Source organism: Rousettus aegyptiacus, unplaced genomic scaffold, assembly GCF_014176215.1.
Source record: "Rousettus aegyptiacus isolate mRouAeg1 unplaced genomic scaffold, mRouAeg1.p scaffold_m13_p_8, whole genome shotgun sequence".
Classification (NCBI taxonomy): domain Eukaryota; kingdom Metazoa; phylum Chordata; class Mammalia; order Chiroptera; family Pteropodidae; genus Rousettus; species Rousettus aegyptiacus.
In genome coordinates this window covers 59121579-59146982 of record NW_023416311.1, presented here as the reverse complement: position 1 = coordinate 59146982, position 25404 = coordinate 59121579, and the positions used below count along the sequence as shown (strand labels likewise).

The 25404-nt window shown below is 35.7% G+C and overlaps 1 long non-coding RNA gene across 1 annotated transcript in view; it reads right to left on the bottom strand.

Annotated features, from left to right (window-relative positions):
• Window positions 1-25404, bottom strand: part of LOC107497181 — a 242430-nt gene that overhangs the window by 157897 nt on the left and 59129 nt on the right. The gene's annotated exons all lie outside the window — the stretch shown is intronic.

Sequence of the window (25404 nt, the reverse complement as noted above, 5' to 3'; positions counted from 1 at the left end):
GAGTAAGTTTTCCTCCTTATTTCTTTAATATTATACCCTAATTGAGGCAATGTCGCATATAAATGAATTTATAATAATATTAGAATACCAGAGCTGGAGCACAAGATAGAGAGAAAGTTCTCGAAACAAGTTAGAAACCCAGATGTTAGATTGGAGAATGAATTTACATTCAAAGTAGAGCAAAAGTGACTTGACTCTCAATCCCCAAGAATTAGACCACACTCCAAGCCCTGGAGACTTGGCCTCTTTACTGTGGCTTCCCGCTTCTCCCTCCCCACAACCACAACTTGGACAGGTCATCACTTCCTCTAACCTACCTACACTACCAAAGCGTCCTATGCAATCTCACTGCCATATTCATGACTGCAGCCAGAAGGACCTCCCTAAAATACAAGTTCGATTTTGTCATGATACCCATCTCCACCTCACTTAAAATCCTCCAGTAAGTCTCCATTGCCTTCAGAAGTTAGTCTGAACACCTACACAAGGCACAAAATGGGATTTTATGATAACATTGTTTGCAGACTCTATAACTTCTCTTTCCTCACCTGCACCTACACTTCAGCTAAAACACACTAGTAGATAGTTCCAAAATGTCCTGTGTTCTGTCATACTTCTAGTTTGAATCTTTATCACTGTTTTAAAAATGAAAACAAATTTCCTTAGAAACTACATTTTCTCAGAAGTCCGATAGAAGGTAGAAGACAAGAGAATCTTTACTGATTTCATAATTTTCCTAGGCCAGCAATTCTTCAATGTAATTATCTGTATTATTAAAATTAAAGATGAAGAGGCCGAGCAAGTATGTGGAAGTGTAGGGGAAAGTTGACTGGAATGACCAATGTAGAAGCTATTTATACAACTGTACTAAGCTATAAAGTAATTTTTTTAATGTACTGAATCAATTTTTATTCTCAATTTCTTTCATAAATCATCAAAGTAAAAGACTTAGAGTTTTTCTATGAATAAACTATAGAAATTCACAGTATGTCAGTTTGACCTAACTGCTTTCTGAGCTGACAAGTCTTAGGCATCTGATGGAAACAATATCCACCTCTGCCCCAGAGCACAACAATATTTGGACATGATTTGACAGTGCTCTAGAAAGTATACAAAAGCATGTTTAAAGTTATTTTTTAATGTATTCTACTTAGACAATATGCTTTAGACAATATGCTTTTAATATTTGATTTTCCATTTATTAATAGAAAAAAAACTCTCAAATGTTTTGACAAATTTTGAATTGCAGAACTCGCAAATGTTTAAATAATAAAACATAAATTTTACTACCTTGAATATGAGGAGGGGGTTCCAGATGAGGGGTCAAAAAGAGCAATAAATGAGGAAATAGAAAAAAAGAAAAAATGGAGTATGAGAGGGAGGGAAGGTGGAAGGGAAGAAAAGAATAAAGTAATCTTTGTTAACGGAGCTGTCCCATTATAAAGCTAAGTACTTCACATAGCTTCAAAATTAAGTCAATGTTTTAGAATAACAGGCATAAGAAATCCACATCTTTTAAGTTAGAAATTATCAAGGAAGAAGTTGAGTAACTAAAGAAACTGCCCAAAAGAAACCAAGAAGGATTGCACTATGTGTTAGATGCCTCAAAGGCTGGTTGTACATGTATGTATAACTGACATTTTTTCCAGTTCAACCCATGAGGCTGCTGTATTTCTCACTCAGTATTAGGAAATAGGCCTAACTTACCATAAGGAAAAGGAATTCCCTTTTTAAAGGCATTCTAGATTTCAACATCTCTCTCATTGCTGACATTCAGTAAATATTTATTTTTGCTATTAATCTCATTAGATTTTAGAATTATACTTGTTCAGGAATGGAACAAATTTTAAAGGCATTCTCAAGGTAAAAATTATGCAGCCAACATATAACTTCCTTTTGGATTCAATTTCAAAAAGAAACTTTGGGTTTGAAGCCTGGTGATTCATTTTGAGTAACATGCTGTCTTTGCATCTTCCATGATGCTTCCAAAATTAGGTGAATCTCTTTTACTGCTCAGAAACACCCATCTTTGAAAGACTAATATAAAAGAGGTCTTCAGGCCATTTGACACCAAATCCCTTACATTACAATATAATGCAAAATTGCTACGAATTCAAAAGATATGCAAAATCCCAAGTCTGATGTCCATGCTTGTGACTACTTTCATTTTCTTAACAGAATATATGTATAATTTGCTTAATATTTGCAAAGTGCATCGTGATTGTTTTTTATTGTTTTTATCTTTTACATCATTAGATATAATTCTAAAATTAATGTGCAGATTAAAAGCTTCATTTCAAAGGCATATGAATGAGTATGTATGTATCTTAGAAAATTTTTATTTTTAACACCATTTTTATTCATTGAAAATAAGTCTACTCAGAAGTATACTGTGGGTTTTATAATGGATATTTTAAAAACTATGTCTTCTTGATCACTACTTTTAGTCAAGATATAATCTTCAGGAATTTGTGAAAACAGATATTAACATTAAAAAAGAAAAAAATGTTTATGCATCATATCACATAGATCATCATAGCAATCTAGCTGTAACTATCTTTCTCTTTGATTTCTCCTTCTCCATTACACAAACTAAACTGATTCTATCTGTAAAAGGTCAGGCAAAATCTTTGAGCTTGGAAATTAAGAGTCTCTAAAAGCTAGTATTACAGAGATCAGCTAAGTATAATGTTTCTTTGTGGCTAGTGGGACTTTATTTTGGCCAACCTCCAAATCAGAACTTAGAAAGTATGAAGAAGAGCCCTTAATTACATAGAAAAAATAAGGTCTTGCCAAAGAGAAATATATATATATGTATATATATGTATGCACACACACACACACACACACACACACGTATATATGCACACATATATGTGTGTGTGTGTGTGTGTGTAATCTTATTAACTTTATTTATTTAGAAAAGGTAACCCACAAACTAGGGCACATATGAGCTTAAATTTTCATATTGTACCACCTTTTCTAAATCATATGTACATATGTGTTTTTGTTTGCTATATATTTAAATGTATATATATATTTCATTAATTATATGCATACATATATAAATATAGTTATGGTGTTAATAACTATACATTATGGATATATATATATATATATAATATATATCATTAAAGCACACATTGGAACTCATCAAAGTTTTTACGGCATTTTACCCATTACCTCATTTATGACCTATTTATGTGTTATAATTATCAGATGGGTGTTCTAGAATTCTGCAATGTATTCTGATGTCCATTAGGGAATATATAGGGTTAAATTTTTTTAATTAAAAATTATTTTAAATCACTATCCTCCTATTCGGAAACACAAATTAATTACAGATCCAAATAAATGAAGAAATCATGAAGGAACAATCTTGGACAAATACAAATACGAATTCATGAAGAGATGAAGAAAGAGAATCTTGTCATTAAGGTTAATCCCTCAAGTTTTACTCCCTGAGCTTACGCAAGTGCTAGTAAGTGATCACATTACCACCACATGAACTGTTTCCTCCCAGAGCATTTTTATATGTTGGTGCATTTTAATTTTCACAGCAATTGTAAAATGTACAAAGAATAATTATTATTCCATTTTAGAGATGAAGAAAACATGATTATGTCAGGTTAAATTGCTAAAGTCATAGAATCAAGACTAGAATCCATGGGTCCAACTATAAATCTGTACTATGTCTATGGGTATACTGAGGACAAATGTTTCCAACAATGTGTGGATCCCTCAATAAAACAAAGTTTTTATCCTCTCAAATACAACACAAATAGCAAGTGAACTGGGTATTTGGATGTTAAATTGTGTAAAGAAAAAGAATTAGATAAAAGAACAGAATGAGACTCTTACTTCCTGAGTTTAGCACTCTAGGTACAAGGCCAGAAGAAGGGACATGTGTCAGATATTTGGGAGAAATGCTAGAAGCAAAAACACTTTGTCTCAGTTATCATTTGGGAATCTAGGAAGAGATAGTTTTGCAACAATTCCACCACTATCATCAACTTAACAAAGCAAATAATGGCAATGGGCAGCGAAGGAATCCTCAAGCTGTCCTTCTCTTCTACGTAGTACAGGAGGGACTTAGAAGTTCCCTTGTGTCCTAAAGTGGAAATAAAAGATAACTGAGAGTCTGTTGGGGAAAAGCTGATAGTATGAGAAAGGTAGATAACCTGCCCCTTCCTACGCATTCTCCTGAGTTAGTAGGAGCCAAGAAAGGACCCACGAGAAAGGGGCGAGAGCCACCCAGGGTATGAAAACTAGGTCATGAAAAAAAAAAAAAAAAAAAACAGGAAGAATACCAGCTGTGAACTACAGCAGCAGGAGACCAGGACACTCAGAATACTATCAATCAACCACACCTCAGCAGAGACCAGCCAATCCTCTCCCAGGAGCAACATAGCTACCCTACAGCCAAGTCCAGCACCAGATCAAGGGGCCTCCCTCTCACACCCCAATGCCCTGAGATCACCAAAATTTCTTTTGAATCCTAGTGCTATCTTAGAAAAGGGACTAGGCCTGTGGACTAACCAAAAGATAAGTTAAACTCAAAAAGTCTGAAGTACCACAAACGCTACAAGTTTAAAGTTATAGGTTAGGGTTTTTTTTTCTTTTGTTTTGCTTTTTTTGTTTTTTGTTTTTCCCTCCACCACATAGCACATGCGGGGGTCAGATGAAGGAGATACCAGTAAGCGAAATTATACTGAGTTGTACATTAAAGAAGTAATATTATCTTTGGATGTCTCATAGAATATGAATACATTTTAAAACCACCACAGAGCCAACACGCATTTGAGATTTCAAAAGATGAGAAGTACATAAATAATCCTCTCCTTTTTTAACCTTTCCTCCTTGGTCACTCTACAATTTTTCTTTTCCATCATCCTCCCCTCTTGGTTTTATTTGCCTTTGAAATAAGATAACATGGAAACTGAAAAACAGAATAGCCCTCGAAAGTATATGAGTATTTGTTCTGGCCTACTGTTAACTCACTTGGGTACCACAGCAAAGAAATTACATCTTTCTGTACCTTATTAAGCTCTATAAAATGGGGATAGCATACAAACTCACTTCAAAATAGAGTTGAGAGCAAGAACTTAAAAAAATGCTTGCAAAGCACTTTGCAAATGTTATACAATATAAATAATTCTATATTTTTTTCAACTGTTCCCCAAAGAGAATCAGGGCCTTGTCCTACTCTCCAGAGGTCAAGACAGAGTTAGGAAATGAACTCCCTCCTGCTCTGTTACATTTCCTAGTACCTATTGACCGAAACAGATGTTAGCAGGTATAAAATCTGAGACAGCTGGTTATCCAACCCCTTAGGGCCAAATGCTCCAAAAAAATCACTTTTTTTGCAGCACACATCCTGATTCAGAATCTCTAAGCTAATTATCAGGGTTGTGATTCTCAACCTAATCATTTCTATGCCTCCCGAGTAAAAAGAAATCTCAAAATTAACACTTAGTATGCGGAATTGTACACAGACAATATGTAAATGGTCCATGCAGGTTTAAATTATCAAGGCACTTTTCATTTCTGTTTATGCTTCTCTTAGGGTTATATAATCACCAAAACCTATTTACTGAGTCCTGCTGCATGCATACTTCAGGGAGACACCAAGAGGTAATCTGCTTTCTACCCCTTGTTGGACTTAAGATTTACAAAAATCGTAATGCAGACAAAGAAGCAATTATGCGCCTGACATTGCATAGAAAATAAGCAAAAATCACAAACATACAGGCTAAGTTCGTGAATTTGGGCAAGATTTGGTAATGAGAGTTAAGAGCCATATTATTCTTTTTCTGGTCTGCCCAGAAAGACTATCTGGAGTCAATTCAAATTGTATAGGAAAGAATGAAAGAGGTGTGGTTTGGCAGAGAAGAGTACAGAATTATATTAATTGTAGAAGAGAATGATTGCAAAAGTACAGAAGGAAGGAAAAGATTTTTCTGACACTTGTTGAAATTTTGCTTAGTGCTAAAAAGATATACAACCCATTTGCAATCTATTACATATCCATACCATCACATGTACTGAGCAGCAGGGCAGCATAGTGGTCAAGGTGGAATGTGATTATCCAGGGGGTTAAAACCCAATCCCCCTACACACCAGCTCCACAACCTTTGGCAAAGTTTTTACCCTCAGCTTCTTCCTATGTAAAGTTGGAATAATAGTAGTACCTACTGCATGGTGTTAACATAAAACTTAAGAGATAAAACATGTGAATTTTCTAATACAAAATGTGCAACAAGAACCAAGTAAATTTAATTGTTGATGTTGTCACTATAATTTAGAAATGAATTTCCAGGTTCAGTCTTGGAAAAATGTGAACTCCAATTTTATTTCAAAACTTCATTTCCAGGTAGCACCTGATATTGGTAGTTTATTCATAAAACATAGAAAATGATTGCTTATTTACCCCTCTAAATATATGATTCACTTATAAAATAAGTATATTAATATTTTAGATAAAAAATCTTTGAGGATTAAATAGTATCAGGTAAAGCGATTAACTTAGTTCCTGGCACATAGTAAATGCTCAAAACTGCATTGTTAATATTTTCATCATCATTTCAGTTATTTAACATTATCATTATCAATTAGGCAATAAAAAATTGGGATACAGATAAAGGACATGATAGTGAGGAGGGAAACTAAAGGAAGATGTGTATAGGATATATTTTTCTCTGCCTACATTGCAAACTGAAAAATGTGGAATTGGTTCTTACTGGGATACAGATGAAGGCTAGGTAATTAATGAAACTGAGACAAGCAGGAGCCTTGCTGTAGAACCTAGAATGAATTACTAGTATGATTTCCCTATGTGCACCAAGCTAAGTGTTTTACAAACATTAGCTCTTGTAATTCCTAAAACCACCCTGTAAAATAGGAGCTACTGTCATCACTCTTGTATTATCAAGGTATATTTTAACTAGAGAGGCAGAGCATCTGGATTAGAGTTTCATGATTAGTGGGGGCAGAGTCAGGACCTGAAGCTAGGTCTACCTGCTGCTAGTTCAGGTTCTTACCTACAATGCGACAGTGGACACTGTGAAAGAGGAGCTTGAGAGAAAGATTAGGAAATAAAAGAGAAAGGTGTTTGTGAGACGGTGTTTTTAACTTAAAAGCCAGAACTGTCCCAGCATTTTCCCTTTACAGAGAGACCCATTCCTCTAGAACGTGTTCAATTTTTATCATTAATACTATGAACTGTTTTAGAATGTTTTTCTGGGAAGCTCAGTGTTGAAAATTATTCTACTAATACTGGGAATCTACTATGGTCTTTCACAGAGCCTACTCTAAATAGTCCCAGGTAAAAAGGGAATTTTAGCTAATTTTGGAAATTAAGCCTAGCCATCAAAAGCAAGTAAATTAATAAGATAGTAAGAAAGCGTATGTATGTATGTATGTATGTATGTATGTATTTATATATACATATATGAATAATTATTTGGGGCAGAAAATCAAACTTTAAAAAAAACTTAACTGTTTATAATCATGAAATACTTTCTCATCTTCCACAGACATTTTCAATTTCTTCATCAATAAATGTCAAAGGTGGAAAACACCCATATCTGAGAAAATCCTGGTATCTGAATGCTAAACAAGAATATTTTACACTGTCAAGTGGACCCACAACCAATGAAATAATAAATCATGTGAATATTTATTTTGGGGTATTATTAAATCAACAACAACTAATTTTTAAATAAACTGAATTCCTCATTGTAAAAATTCCTATCAACATGAATGCAAAAGTATGGACCCTGTAGTAAAGTTTTTATTTTTCCAACTTTGGTTCAATTATTTTTAACTGGACATAAATGGGAAGAAGCAAAAATTGTAACTTATTTTATGAAGTACTAAAACTTTAGAACACACACTACAGATTTTAGCTAAATTAGAAGTTGAGTCATGAACACACAATTACATCTCTCCACCGTCCTCATTAAATTTTAGTTTAATGGGGAATGCTGTCATTTCTTCCACAGATTTTCCTATTATACGTATATTTTAGGCCAATATCACTGATACTTTGCAGCAAGTATTTGCAGATCTTAAGCAAATAGCTTATATTACCAAGAAGCACAGTGTTTAATTGTTTCTAATTTTTCTATACAATTACTGCTTTAGTGTGAATGATCACAGATTGTTTCAAAACAGACTCCAGTGACTGCTTGGGAAAAATCAACAGGAGAAGCTGAGGTTTAAAGTTTTCTCTTGGGGCATCTCTGCAGTAAATTGTGTTCCTTACAGCAACTTCAGCTATCTAATTTTTCAAATCTTGCTGGAATAACAAGTGGCAAATTAGTAGATCTGTCACATGAATACTATTTGCAATTTACTTATAGTACACCATTACTTCACATTCAAGTTTTTCCTTGATGTAATTGACTTAACAAGCAAGTATCTACCACACTTACTGCTGAAAAACATTAATTACCTTTGATCCTGCTGACCCTCACACCCACTTATTTTTTAAAACTTTGACCAAGTTTAAAAGTTACTTAGATAATGCAATTCATTTTGTATTAGCATTTCCTTAGTAAAAAATATTGTAGCCATAGGAGTCCCACAAACTTACTTAAATATATTCAGAAATTTGAAGTAAATTATAACCATTATTTAACAGTAAATTCAACATTCCAGAAGAAATTGAGCTACATGATAAAAGTAAATTCAATAGTTGTACCTTTCAAAGGTATAATTTATGAAGTTGAAGTATTTTAGAGTAAAATATCATATGCCTCTGTCAATGTGGCCAGAGTCCTAATGGGGTAATATGACACATTCCTCTTTATTAATAATAATAATAATAATAATAATAATAATAAAGGTCATGTGATCTTTAATTTCTAGGAGAATCTAAATTTTATGTTTCATCTTTAGGACTCTCTGCTAATAATAAAAAGTTAAAAGTTGTTTCAAGTGTTAGAAGTGTTCTGAACACAAATCAACCAGTGAATAGCATTTAATTACTTTATTTAAAAATTATCAGGATGTCCAAAATCTATTTTACACTTAAATGATTGTATGCTTCATGGAGTCATAGCCCAACTCATTTAAATTATCAAAAATTAATTATATGCATTCAACAATTTAAAAAATAAAGAGAGCAGGTGGTTTTCCTTACTTTTTCACTCAAGGAGCAGATAAGGTAGACTAGAATCCCAGAAATAGGAGATTCAGCCCAAGTTTCCTCTGTTGTCACAGTTCATGTCTGCCTCTCAGCATCTGAGCAGCCAGTCATGCTGAGTATGAGTCTGAGGTTGAATAGTATACATTTTCAGTTTAGTGTGTCCTATAAACAAAAGTCAGCTTGTCATCTGTTTCTCAGCTAAGAAAGGAACAATTTTTTCAAACACTTGAAGGAAAATATGAATGTTTTGGACTCATGAAGATAATAGCTTGGGAAAGATAAGATTTTTTTTACTTCGTTGTTTTTGTTTTTTTTTTTTTTAAATATGGGGGTTTGGGGACTTTATAAATATTGGTATTTGGAGGAAGTTGCAGATCATCTATCTAAAGTGGTATAGCAGGCTCTACAGATCTGTAAATCATTGTCATATGGATGATTATACAACTAGTGGACATAAATGAAATGTCCAATGACAGTATAGACAGCATAGAGAGAGAATTGAATCTATTGGTGTCCATATTTAGGAGCTTACAATAGGAATAAGAATGGTGAGGGAGAAAAGAAAAACTTGTGGGATTGGAAACTTGTGAGTCAAAAGAATAATTTTAAGAAAGAAGGCTTAGCAATTTCTGTCTGCTATTATGTTGAGGTGAAGGTGACAGAAAAAATATTGGCATTTATTTTAGTAATTAGGTCACTTGCCTTTGAGAAGGTAAAAAAGGAGCGGGGAGGAGTCATTTCATGCTTACAAGAAATAATTGAGAATTATAAAATGGAGTTAGAACTATAGACCAATAATCCAAATAAGAAAGGAGAGAAATCAGATGGTCACTACGACAAGGTAATAAATCTATTTTTCAAGACAGAGGAGAACCTTCCAACAAGAGATGACCAAGAATCATACATTATCTTTTAAGACCAGTCTAAACCATAGATTTCTTCAACCTCTTTCTTCCCTTTTAAACTCTCTCTCACATACATTCTCAGCCCCACTAGAACCATACTTTTCTAGTGGAGGCAAGAGGAAGTTTACCAGGTTAAATGTACCCTGACACAGAACATCAAGATGGCCAAACTGTCCTCCAGGCTTCCTTAGGATTCACCTTCATGAACATATGAAAAGCGCTGTCCCTGTTAATCTAAGAACAGAAAGTGTGTACTAGGACTCAGGTTCTTCTGGGTTTAATAGAAAACAAAAACCCCAGTTCTAACCAGGGAGCTAGTTCCATCTTGGAAAGCTGTCAAAGACAGGTGATGCTCAATTATGTATCTAGACTATACCCAGGCTAATCTCCAAACATAAATATTAGTGGCAAAACTAGTAAGCAGGAGAAACATGAAGTTTCAGTTCCTATTTAACTTTGTGTACCTGGAACCTAACCCAATACCTAGCATGAAGCTTCGATTATTGTTTGTTAGACTGAACAGAATTTTCTAAGCATTTATCCCATCTAAAATTACTGGGTATTTACCCCCCCCCCAAAACCCTGAAAACATTTATCTGCAAGGATATATGCACCCCGATGTTCATAGCAGCATTACAGTGGCCAGAACATGAAAGCAACGAAAGTATCCTATGATACACTGGATGAAGAAGATGTGGCAGATCTATACTATGTGTTATTAGTCAGCTATAAGAAGAGATGAAACACTGCCATTTGCTTCATGGATGGAAATGAGATAATCATGCTAAGCAAAATAAGTCAGACAGAAAAGTTGAAAACCACATGATATCACTCATATGTGGGATATAAATCTAAAAGCAACAAATAAACATGACAAACAGAGACTCATGGACATGGACAGTGGATTAGCGGTTCAGAGGAAAGCGGGGGATGGGGAGGCAGTTAGGGGTAAGGAGGTGAAATATTTGGTGACAGAAGGAAATCTAACTCTGGGTGATGAACACACAAGGCAATGTATATATGCCATACTGTTGCACTGTACACTTGAAACTTATTGAATTTTGTTGACCAATGTCACTCCCATAATTTTTAATAAAAATTAATAAATAAAATTATAATATCAAACAACATGTCGTACTGACAAGAGGACAAGACTAAGACACAGAAGGTTAGGGTTTCAGGTCTGCTCTGGAACTTTTTGCTAAGTCATTTACCTCTCTAATACTTCTCTCATCTGCATTTCCATTCTGCCAAGCTTCACGGTTGTTTAAAGAGGAACACATGAAAAAATGCATGTGAAAGTGCTTGGTATATTTTAAAATACAATACAAATAGTAAGGCACTTTTTACTACTATTAATATATCATTTAAGGTGACCAGATGTTAACATAAAATCTGCCTTTTTTCTCTAAGCTGGCTTTGCTACAAGCATTATTTTATTCTTATTTACCCTTGTTTATCTAATCCCTCTTTGAAATCTGCTAAACTATTTGCCTATTTATCAGGGTGGCCCTAATTCAGAATACAGAGACTAATGGCACTGGAAAATTGCACTGAAAGGAGTAACCCACGTGCTATGATAGATCATAAATATGGATGACTAGAAAGTAAGATGCTCTGCATAAGATGCAAATTAGCAGAGAATGAGATGCAGCAAGTTGTGCACCATAGATTCAAATCCTGATGGAGAAGTTCCTGTAGGGTCACCAGACAAAAGCAGGTTTCTGCTGTCATTCCCTAGCAAAGCCGTAGACACTCCCTTGGCCTGTCATGCAACACTAATTGAACAGTATACTAATAATAGGAAAAGTGTGCCAGCCACATCCTTGAGTGCAAAGTCACCAAGTCAGTCTAGGGAGCTGCCCCTTGCAAGAAGAACACGGGCACAGAACTATGAGCCAGAAATCTACAGCCAAGCCAATCCTAGCAGAGCAGTGGCTGAGAAAATGAGAAAGAGAAAAAGGGAGAAACGGAAGCTTTTTAGGGAACACAAATAGTCATAATGGGGTAAATAGTTCTTATGGGAACTATAGTGCTCTGTAATCCAAACTCTTCTCCCTGTCCTCCCATAACTTTTGCAAAGTATATGTCCCAAGTCTCCCATCCTGCGTCACAAAATAAGATTCAGATGATAAGATTAACTGGTATAATATATCAGACGACAAAGGTTTGGAACACATTTATTCACACAAACGTGGTAATAGTGTGGAAATATGCAATATGAGTGTGGCTAATAACAGAGAGGGAGAGAATTTAAAAGTCAAAGAGAAAGGAGACCATCATGTAAAATAAACTACAGCGTATCTGCTATGAGACCTCGATAGAGACATAAAATAACCAGAAGCAAAATTTTAATTTCATGTGCACTCAAATTGCCTTCTTTTTACTGCTCTGCTCCTATGCATACCTTCTCTCTACTGCCTATTATGAGTCTCTTCTTAGAACTAATATTATAATTCAAAAAGGCCATGTTTTTTGAAATGTAGCAGTAAGCAGAAGACAAGGCCAAGAGAAAGAAAAATATATGAGAAAATAAAACTGAGAACAGGAAATAAGGAAGAATGACGGTGAATGAAAGACTCAGAACTTCTTTGTCACCTCCAGTCACCTATACACCTTTCACAAATTCTAAAACACGTGCAGGGACACATTAATCGGGACCGCAGCCCAGAGAACACCAGGCTGAGTAACAGGTATCTCTCAAGTATCTCAGCTGACCCTCTTCCCAGAAATATTATGTGTTAAATTGAATTGCAAATTTCTCCAAAAGCAAGTCACTGATCCTTTCTGCTTCTGGTCACAAGTTGAAGACTCAAAAGGAACTGCCTTTCTGTGAACATAGGAATTTGGGATTAAAACAAACAAACAAACAAACAAACAAAAACAGGAAAGGAAAATAAACAAAGATATATTTTAAAGCTTCCACTCACTTGGTAAATCAGATTTCCCAAACATTCTGAATATCCCTTAAAAAAAGGGACAACAACAATTAAGAAAATTTATAATTTTCCTAAGTCATGTTTTACACAAATAGATTCAAAGAACTTCAAATCCAACAGCTAAGTCACTCTCTTGAATGCATGAATGAATATATCAAGTGATATTTATACATTAAGAGATCTTCATTGAACCTCAACTCAACTACAAGTAGCCTGAATAAGTCAAACTTGACATCAAGGATATCAACTTTAAAAACTAGAATCAGTAGGGTGGGGGGAGTTTGAAGGGAAGTCCACATTAAATCAAAGTGCCTGTCGTAATGTAATATAATGTAATGTAATGTAATGTAATGTAATGTAATGTAGTGTAATGTAATGTAATGTAATGTAATGTAATGTAATGTAATGTAATGTAATGTAATGTAATGATAATATATAAGATAACTCAGAGTCTATAACCAGCATGGGGAACAGACTCCAGGTCACAGAACAAAAATAACCTGAGCGTGATCCCTGTGTAAGAAGCTATCAACAATAACTACAGTATGTCAAGAGGGGACAATGGTTAGAATAGCTGACATTTATTTAGTTTTTATTGTTTGTCAGATACTAAGTATTTTCTCATTTAATCCTTACATCAATATCATGAGATAAGTATTGTAATTGGAAAATGGAGTTTAGAGAGATAAAGCAATTTGCTCAAGGCCACACATTAAATAACTGATTTGATCAGGCAAGTTTTAAATCCAGGTACTTGACACCAGGGCTTCTACAAACCCCTGTGCTGGACAGCCACAGGCTCATTGTTCAACTACCTCACTCATTAATCTATCCTTCTATGAACCTTCATCATCTGCTTTTCTACATAGGTCTCTCATTTTCTCTGCTGAGTGTCTTTCCTTCTCTGAGATCATTTTTTTCTCCATTTATTTTTCCCTCCTTTTTAACATTTCCATTTCCTCCTCTCCTCCTCCTCCCCCCACCCTCCTCGTCCTCGTCCTTGTCCTCGTCTTCGTCCTCCTTCTCCCCTTCCTCCTCGTCCTCCTCCTCGTCATCATCCTTCTCCTCTTCTTCTTCTTCTCCTTTTCTTTCTCCCCCTAAATCAAACTAAAATTTGATACACATTCTTAAAAGGATGACTGTTTTATACTTTCTGTTTCTAATTTAAAGTACATTGGAAATATGAGAGAAGAAGGTACACTTTTAAATATCTTTCTCTTCCCCCAAAAAAGAAAACATCAGAATTAAGTAGCTTTTTACTTCTGTGTGGTCCTTGAGTGATCTGTTGCTTAAAGTATGGCATACTCTTATCACAAGGTTTCACACTGCCCACAACAGGTGCTGTGGCCTAAACTGGTTCCTTTCCAAAATGCATATGTTGAAGCACTAAATCCCATGTGACTGTTTTGTAGATAGGGCCTTTCGAGGGGTGATTAAGGTTAAAGGAGGTCATAAAGATGGAGTTCTGATCCCATAGAACTGGTGTCTTTACGAAAGAAGAAGATATGCCAAAAATCTCTTTCTTTCTTTCTCTCCATCACATGAGGACACAGGGTCTTCCTGTCTGCAAGCTCTCACTAGTAAATGAATCAGTTGGCCCTTGATCTTGGACTTCTCAGACTCTAGAACTGTGAGAAATAAATTTCTGTTATTTAAGCCACCAATTCTATGGTATTTGTTAAAACAGCTGACTAATATAATTGATCTTAAAAATACGGCTTTTCTTTGCATAAAAATGTCATACTTTAAAACGTTAGCAGTATGATTTCATGGGGGTTCAGAACAAGTTTTCCCAAAATGTGTCACCTTTTGAAAACAATTAAGACCCAAAATGCTCAGGAAGAGCTTTTCACCTCCCCTTAAGTGCCTAAAATATTTTAAATAAGGGTCAGGTCCAGGAAGAGCACTAGAGAAAACTACAAAGAATATGAGCTAGGTATGGTAGAAGGAACTGGGCAGGGCTTGGAAACCAAAGACCTCTCCGTGTCCCATTGCCTCTACATGGTATAACAGACATTGTTTTTTTCCATCTCCATGTGAATTGCCTTCTTCCACTATGAAGTGCCGGCCTTTTATTCCCCCTCTTTAATGCAGAATGGCATATAAGCTTCAACTGCCTGACTACCTGTGGGCCCTCATATTCTAATGGAGCCTCCATACATAATAAATTAAATTTGGTTTTGTTTCCTACTAATCGGTCTTCTGTTAACTTGATTATTAGACAGTCCAAAGAACTTAGAAGGGTAGAAGAAGAAATTTTTTTTCTCTTCAAGAACTTAAAGATGAGCAACCACATCACTACAAAAGAGTTTTGAACCTACTGAGCCTTTGTTTAGATGTTCCCTGGACAAAGAAGAAGCATATTTCTAAAATGCTTACATTTAAAACACCCATTGTGTAAGTCATGTCCAAAATTTACCTGGCCATTTAGGACAGAAAACCATTTTTCTTAAAAGCTAAGAGATTTTGACAGATGTAACTTGAATCTTTCCTATGAAAAACAAAAAAAAAAAGGAGAGAGAGGCCCCTAGCTTTGTTTACATGTGGGTTTGAAATTTAGTGATTTTTTTTCTGAGTTATTTTATTCAATATCCAGTAGATGACCCTGCTACTGATTCCATCCACATCTGATAATAGAAAAAATAAACTACTCATCCAGCTATCAGGTTGAAACTGGGAACAAACACAAGAAAATATATTCTTTTTTCAAAGTCTTATTATTTTCCAAGCTAAAAGCAGTGTTAATGCTACCACTGTGCAGCCACTCACTAGAGCTGTTGAAACATGAGACAGCTCTAGAAAAATAATAGTGGTTTTAATTATTTCTTCATTGGGAATCTTCAGCTTCATCGAAAAAGGTATATGAGTTGTTTGATGGCCAAATGGCAAAGTAAAAAGAATACGGAGAACACTTCCACCAACATCCCCTTCTAGGGTTCATGAAACTTCAGCCAAATAATGGTTTTTGGCCTGTTGGATGACTTTGAGAGGTGGGGAGTAACTGTGAATCCCTACCTCTTCTTCCTGTGAGATAACTCGAGAAATTCAAGAAAAGGAAGCCTTGTTTCTGAGCCTGACTCAGACACGCTTTTTCTGATTCATCCATGGCTTTGCTTGGAAACCTGTACGTCATGGCCTTGGCGGGTCCCCAAGCTTCCTCCTATGCAGTCTGCTATTTTTCCTCTAGCTTACCCAAAATAGCTGGGCAGAGATTTAGTACAGTTGGTGTGCTGGTGTTTATAGGCCAAAGTGTTGTCAAATTTCTTTCTGTGGGCAAGCAGAGGTTCTTGCAGACTGGCAAGAACAAAAGAAAAGGTGGTTCCGGCCTTCTGGTTTTATTTCCTGGACAAGTTAGAGACCCACTTTCCATCCTCCAAACAACCTCAGTATTAAAAAACCTTTACCATGTTTAACCTCTCTATGTTCTTTCATCCTCTGAAAAATCTTTATTCCATTCTGAAACCCAAGTGCTTGGACTTACAGTATATTGTCAGTAATATATTTAAACATACTTATTATGTAGGATTCTGCACAAGCAAGACAGGTATGGAAATTTCCTTCTAGAGAATTTTCTCATATATCATTTCTAGGTGTTCTATTTTAAAATGCAAATTCCAGTATTTGGGAGGAAAAATGCAAAGGGCAAAGAAAATAGATCCTATCCTGAGGCAAAAAGAAAAAACAGATTTCCTAACTTTTACTATTCTATCTAGAAGCCATGTTTCTTTCCCTTATACAAGATTTGTACCTTTATTTCCCAGTGTTATAGAAATAAAGACCTCCACTCTTCCCTTCAATCTCTTTTTATCTACTAAATGTAGCCCAATAAAATAAGAAGATGGCCCAGGTCTCTCATATGTTACATTCTTCTTGGTAAGTTGCTATTCCCTGTGCAGTTCCCCAATCAAACCAGTGCTGTTCCATCAGGCCATGCTGCAGAATAAGGTGTAAGTTGGTGATTTGATCCAGGTTTCACTCTTTGAGCACTCAATTATAGATCAGGCATAGGTCTCTGACACAGAAAAAAAAAGGAACAAAATTACAGATAACACTCAGGAAATCTTGCCCACTTAGAATCACTAAGGAGCTACTCATGGCTCTCTGCTGCTGTTTCCACTGGGCAGGGCAGGATTGTGGCCCTTAAATGCACTCTACAAGTCCCTTACTCCTAACCTTAATACATCCTTAGACACGAAAGCAATATTGAGCCATGAATAATTGTTTTATATTTTTCAAAATTATACCAAATTCATATATATGCAAAAGTGAAATTAGGTTCTGTTTAGATCTGCTAATATGTGCATGGATGTGATGTATCTGTGTTGGCTTTGCTGGACTCTTAAGTACTGGAGTCATGAGCATCAATGTGCAATCTAGCCCTGCCTGTGGCTCCTGGATTAGATGCTTGTCTTCCTGACTTTACTTCTATATGGTATGACTGACCCAACCTGACATGACTCATCCCTGTGGAGAATGTCCTAGGGAAACTGTGAGAAAAACATCATAGAGGATCAAATACCAATGTTTTTCCCAGCTACAAATGTGGTAGCTCCTTAAAAATGGGATGAAGACACCAGGAACACTAGGTGTTTATATTTATTTTAAAAACACCAGCTTTGAAAGAGAGCTTTCCTTGGCAGAGTACATAAACATTTATTTCGAACCTTTCATCCCGAGCACTTTTAAGCATTGCCTCATTAATCTTCAAAGCAGCTACATAAGGCAAGTAGAATTATTTCTTCTGAAATTTTAAATGTCCCACCTAATATGAGCAGGACAGCATGCAGTGACAGCACTACCAAGCCTGGCTCCTGACACAGGCCACCATCCAGACATGAGGAGCCTTTCCATGAACTTCCCGTGCCCAAGATTTTCTATCCTTTCCTATCTTCTCTAAGGGTTAAGACATAATCCTTAGTTATCTCTTTTAGAACTGCAACCCATCTATAGGAGCTTCCTCATCATCCCTCACCTCTCAGTCCCTATCAAAGTTGCTCATCTTTCTAGAATCCTATGTCTTTGCCTATAGGACGAGCAAGACTGAGTTAATTCAAGAAATTTCTGTGTGTTATCAAGTTGTTATGCCCTACATGTTACCCTTTTATTTATATTTTGACAGAGACCTTATGAAGATGATGTCTTAATACAAATAAAACAAAAGGAGTGATACTTTAAGTATAAGGACCTAGCGAAAGTCCTTTAAACAATATCAGACTACTGTAGGCTTTAGCTAATCATTGGGTCTGTCCAGTGAAAAGGTAAACTGGGTAGATTGGAATGAAGCTTAACCACCTCTCACTCTTCTTTATCATCTAAAACAATGTTTGTGTGTATCTCTTTAATTTAAGGTCTCTACTTCTCCACCCTAAACTTCAATATATAGGTACTCTGTGTTTTCTATTATCTTTAGATTTCAGGTATTAGTATGCATTTTAGATGTTCTATTTATGACTTTTTGGAGAGATATCTAATGCTCTGTGCTACCATATTTAAGAAAACCGACTAATGCCGGAGGCATCACTCTGCCCGACTTCAAATTATACTACAAAGCAACAGTAATCAAAACAGCATGGTATTGGCAGAAAAACAGACACATGAACCAGTGGAACAGAATCAAGAGTCCAGAGAAAACCCTATTTACATGGGCAAATAATTTTCAACAAAAAAATCCAAAAACATAGTGGAGAAAGGAAAGCCTCTTCAATAAAAGGTGCTGTGAAAACTGGAAAGCCACCTGCAAAAGAATGAAACTAGACTGTTGTCTATCACCACATACCAAAATTAACTCAAAATAGATTAAGGACCTGAATATAAGACCTGAAACAATTAAATGCATAGAAGAAAACATAGGTACTTAAACCCATGGACCTTGGATCTAGAGAGGATTTTATGAAGTTGAGCTCAAAGGCAAGGGAAGTGAAAGCAAAAATAAATGAATGGGACTACATCAAACTAAAAAGCTTCTGCTCAGCAAAAGAAACCATCAACAAGGTAAAGAGACAACCATCGAATGGGAAAATATATTTGTAAGCAACGCCTCCAATAAGGGTCTAATATCCAAAATATCCAAAGAACTCATATGACTCAATAACAACAAAAAAGCAAATGATCCAATCAAAAAATGGTCAGAGAATCTGAACAGACACTTCTCCCTAGAGGACATACAAATGACCAACAAATATATGAAAAGATGCTCAACATTGCTAGGTATTAGGGAAATGCAAATCAAAACCACAATGTGATACCATCTCACACCTGTTAGAATAGCTATAATTAACAGGACAAGTAATAAATGCTGGAAAGAATGTAGAGAAATAGGAATCCTCATGTGCTGTGCTGCTGGTGTGACTGCAAATTGTTACAGCCACTATGAAAAACAGTACGGAGGTTCCTCAAAACTAAGAATTGATCTACTATTTGATCTAGCAATCTCTTTACTGGGTATTTACCCTAGAAACTTGAAAACTCATATCCATAAAGATATTTGCACACTGATGTTCATAGCAGTATTATCCTCAGTGGCCAGGACATGGAAGCAACTGAAGTGTCCTACGATAGATGATTGACTAAAAAAGCTGTGGTACATATATACAATGGAATATTACCCAGCCATAGAAGAGATGAAATACTGCCATTTGCGACAACATGGAGGGACCTTGAGATAATCATGCTAAGCCAAATAAGCCAGACAGAAAAGTTGAAAATCACATGATATCAGTTATGTGTGTCATATAAACCTAAAAGCAACAAATGAACAGAACAAATAGAGACTCATGGACATGGACTATAGACTAGTGGTTACCGGAGGGTAGGGGATGGGGGAGGAGGGTGCAGGTAGCTGGGGTAAAGGGGGTAGGGAGAGGGTGAAGTGGGTAAAGGGGACCAAATATATGGTAGCGGAAGGAAACTTGAGTTTGGGTGGTAAACACACAATAGAATATACAGATGTCAAATTATAATGTACACCTGAAAATTATATAATTGTATTAACCAATGTTCCCCAATAAACTTAATTTAAAAAAAGAAAAAGGAAAAAGAAAACTGACTAATCCATAGCAGTTCTGAAATGGTTAAATGCATAAGAAATGTTGTTATATATTTACTGTAACAATTTAGAACTATTAGCTTCAAGAGGCAAAAGAGAGTTACTCAATGGCTTTTATTGTTATTCTAAAAGAGCACTAAGTCAGTATCATTAAAACTTTTTCATACTTTTTGAGATTTCTCCTTAATGTTGCAAGCAATTTTAATTACCTGACCATACAAAATGGTTTTTGAAAAGTAGATCTTGCCTCTTAGTATATTGAAAATACTTGTTCTATTTAAATTCTTGCTTAGATTGTAGCTCAGGAATTACATTATCAGCTAATATTTAATCTATATAATGGCAGCTCTGTTAACATTCCAAGTCTCTCTATTCAAGTTGCATACAAAGATATCAGCTAATCCAGGAGGATTCCTCCAGGGACAGTTTGGGAGAAAGCAAACCTTACATTAACCTAAGAAAAAAATCAAGTCTCCACCAAGAGTGGATTTCTGGGAGGAGTGAAATACAGGATAAAAAATAGCTTCAATAGCATCTATTTATAATCGTACCTCTAACATTTTACCTAAGATAAGACTATAAACTGGCTTCCATGTCTATATTCACAAGAACATAAATGTGTCTCCATCACCCAGCACAGTGCCTGACACACACAGTTGATCAATAAAGTTTTTCTGGAAAAAAATAAGTAGAGAAACAACCTAATGTCAAATGTTTGAGATTATTCTCCATTTTATATTACCCCAACCTCAGCTTTCTTCCATTAGAGGAAGTCATCAGCAGTTGGCACTAGTTTAATTATATTTTAGGAGAGATACAAAAACATAAAATCTATGTTCACAAAACATGAGCCAAAAAACATCTAACTGCCTAAGTATGGCCATTTTCAACTGCCCTCCATTTCCTTCTTAAGCGCTACTTAAATGTTCCCTTATTGCCAGTTTCAGATATATGTCTTAAATAAGTAATAAGATAATTAGCCTTGAAATATATACACTCAACAGGCCAACTATTAAAATAATTCAAGACCTTGGGAAAAAAATAATGCATTGTAAAAAATATTATGAAAACCCAATGGAGAGTGAAATAAGCTGGCTAGAGGGCAAAACTGAATCAGAAAAGTTTGAACTATGGTCTCCATGATCCTACTTCAGCATGGAAATTTCTGGACAAAGCAGAGATTTTCATGGCAATCAGGAGATTTGGGATCCAACTGAAATGTAAAACTAAGTAGCTATGGGAGCCTGTGCATGTGATAGGCTCCATACTGAACTTTGTTTTGGTTTCTTTTCTTGCACACTTGTAGGCACTGAATAAAGATTTTACCCAACTTTCCTCATCTGTAAAAATGATCATCTCGAAAGTTTCTTCCAGGCCTAACATGCAGCGATTCTAAGATTTTAGGTTTCACTGGCATAGAATCAGAGACTAATTAGTGGGGGGGGGGGGGAGGGGGATAGGAAGAAACTGCTGTTTTCTGAAATTTATCGCCAATCATCTCTAAACTCAGAATCCAAATGAAGACTTCTCACTTTCTCTAATGTTTAAATGTCCAGAAAATGTTATTTTTCACTGAAATTAAAATATGTTTAATTTTAAGACATTACATGGGCTTGGTTTCATATCTTTACTTGAGGTGGATCCTTACATCAACAGGATAGACTGGGCTAGATTGTTTCTTTAATCTCAGTTCTCTCACATCCAAGAGACATGTCCGGCCCAGCATCACTAAAGCAATCCAAACTGAGACCTTCAAGTAGTCCAGTTTGCTCAGCTGAACAAGATTGACTGGGACTAGCCACCTCTAGAACCATTTAGAGCCATTCAATAACAATTTCTTGTCCTCCTCCTTTGTGCCTTGGTACTATGCTAGGCAGTAAGGATTCAAAGCAAAACACGACATAACCCTCCCTTCAAAGTTCATAGTTTATCAGTTCATACAGAGAAATGAATAGAGAAACACAACAATAAGATGTATATATGAGAGGTGTCTAACAGTCTTCAAAGGCAAAAAGAGGCAACACCTAAGATCAGACCTGAAAAATAACTGGAATAGGATAAAGTGATAAGACTTTAGGGAAGAGTGACCCATATGGTAGAACAGAAAGTTCAATGTTGGCCAGTGTTGGTGTGGCAACAGACAAAGCAGCAGTGTTTCTATATCTAGGTGTGGTTGTCCATCCACCTACAGAGTCCCACCTGGAGGAGCTGCTAAATATGCAGATTTCTAGAATCCAACCCAGCCTGACTGAATATGAATTTCTTGGGAATGTGGTCCAGAGTTCCAAAATATAAAAGTTCAAGTGATTTTGATAAAATTCGAGGATTGAGAACCTCTGGAATAGCTAGCAACTCCTTCATGCAGGTGGCTGCCAACATTCAGGAGCTGAAGATGATAACAAGTCTGTACAGCAAGACAGTCAGCAATAGAAAGACTTGAGTGGGTTTCCAGTCACCAGGTTAGCATTTTGAAACAGATTTGAGTTATGCAAGAAAAGAAATTGTGATCCTAGACAAATTACCAAGTCAGGATTCTACCTTAGAAAAAAATATCAGCATTTGGGTACCAGAGCTGAAAGACAGAGCAGGACCAAGCTACAAGAATTATAAAAAAAATAAATGATAACTAGACCTTAAGGTCAGAGATAAACTGGCAGCATAGGTGACCTCATGCTGAGAGCCAGAATGTTGGTCCAGGTCTGTATTATGAGTTGGTTGGATTCTGATGATGAAATAAAACAGTTTCTGAGACTGATAAATTAGGCAGGCCCATACATCCTGGGAATAGATATGATGTGATATGTTAGGTTATGTTATAACTTAGTATTCTAATAAAGTCAGTGAATCCCTTTTGCCCTATTATCATTTTCAGTGCTTGTAAATATATAGCTCTCAATATTTCAATATTTATTTCCTTTGTAATTAAGTAGAATCTGTTCATATTCCCAACCAGACCTAAATCTCAAATTGAGGTGTTCTCCAGCAGGATTAGAGACTCACCTCTTTGATATTTGAGATCAACATAAGCTTGTGATTGTAATTTGAAATCACTGATCAGTGCTGGCCCTTCTAGTGCAAAATAATCAGATCCTTTAATCAAAGCATTTTTCTGACTTAATCTTCATTTAGAGGGTAATTAATTTCACTTGTTGTTCCTAAATGATTAGCAGCTTCTGCAGGTCATAAATCAGTTAAAGAAACTATGAGCAATACCAAGCAAAAGCCCTGCTGTGTACTGTTATGTTAATGAATCCAACCTGGTGTTCATGCTTTTGTCACTCTAGACTGGTTGATATTCAGCCACTTTCAATACTCATGGAGTTCTAATCAAAATGTGTACAAAATGTCTTCAAGTAGCTTTTATAAATCAGAAAACAAAGGGTAATATATCATATGGGATCTGGAATCAGGAAGATCTGATTTAATCTCACCTTGCATTAACTTGAGTGAATCTGGACAAGTTATTTATCACCCAGATCCTTATCCATAAAATGGTGGTATTAATATTACCTAGCTCTTTAGCTCATAGAACTGCTTTAGAGATGAGATCATTGTACGAAAAACACTGAGAAGAGAATATGGTGAATTAATGGTTATCATTCTTGTTGCTATTGTTATATAAGCCACCCCAGCCTACAGGTATCAACCACAACAATCACTTGTGTTTTATTGAAATATGTCTCCCCTTGATAATGCAAAGTGCCTCACAGGTTTCCACTAGGAACTCCAAAGGGAATGATACATTTATTCATCATCAAGTGCAAGCAGTGTGGCTTTCATCATGTTCTTCCTCTCTTGCTCAGTGTCTTAAGTTATGTCCAAGGTCCGTGGCTTGCAGAGACCACTGGTAAGAATGCTCATGTTTGAGCCTACAGTTTTGCCTTCTGATATTCTCAAAAACCCAATGCGCTGAAGTCCAAATGATGTCACACTCCATCACCTGGAGTAGGGTGACTGGGTACCAGCCATTCATACTTTCTTATGAAAACAATTTGTTTGGTTAGTTTGTGGAGCTCCACTTTCCATACAGTTCAAAAAGGGGTACATGTGCTGAGCCAAGAAAACTATATCTGAAAGAAACTGTAGACTGTCCTTCATCCCCATTCTCCTTCCAAGCTCTTTTCACCAACTCCTCTCAAATCAACATGCAATAAACCCTTCTAACAGTGATTAGTGGAAGACAGTATAGTTCAGTGGTTGAAAGCAAGAGATCTGAGTCAGACGACTTCAGTTTAAGGGGGAAATAACAGTGGCTCTGTGCCTCAGTTGTTTTTTGTTTTTTGTTTTGTTTTGTTTTGCTTTTTTTTTTAGCAATAAAACTGATATAATAATAAAACCTAATTCACAGAGAAATTTTGGGAGACTGGATGAGATGAAAAATTTGAAACACTTAGTATGGTTCCCAGCACACAGCATTGGCTCATTAAACGGTGGTAATGGACATTAACTATTACTCCATTTCTGGTAGCCACATGTTATGGACTGCATGTTTGTATCCCTCCAAAATTAACATTTGAAATCTAATGTGCTGATATTTAGAAGTGGGGCCTTTGGAAGATAATCAGGTCACGAGGGTGGCGCCCTCATGAATTAAATTAGTGCCCTTATAAGAAGCCAGAAAGCTAGCTTGCTCTCTTTCCACTACAAGTCAGCAGTCTGCAACCTGGAAGAAGGTTCTTGTTAGAACTCAACCATACTGACACTCCAGTCTTGAACTTCCCAGTCTCTAGAACTATGAGAAAAAAATGTGTATTGTTTAAGCCACCCAGTCTGTGGTAATTTGTTATAAAAACCCAAGTTGACTGAGACACTATAGTTAGTTAAGACAAAACTAAGATTTCTTCCACACCTAACAGAATCATGACTATTTCTATCCCTATAGTTCTTGTTTTCCTTTTAATGATTTCTATGGGATCATTAGCTATTGGACTTAAAAATCCTTAAACTGTGAGAAGATAAATGGAACTTTGTTTTTCAAAACTAACAACCAATTACATACTATATAAGGTTGAAACATCAGATTTACAAAAAGATTCATTCTTCATTTTATACAAACTTGCCTCCTAAGCAGATTAGTTGAAGACTATGCCATACTGATTTAATTAGTTTTATAATCATTGTGCCCTAGAACTATTCCCTTATTGAAAAAGTGAATCACAAATATACTCACATAAATATATATTAAAGCAGCTCAATCCATAGTAATAATGTGTGCATATCATCTAATAATATAAAATACTATTTCACATTTGTAACTTAATTTAATCCTTACAACAACCATGTACGGAAAGTCTACTTGACATTGTTTCTCTGTTATGGATAAGGAAACTAAAGCTCAGAAAGAGTAGGTAAATTGTACAAGTC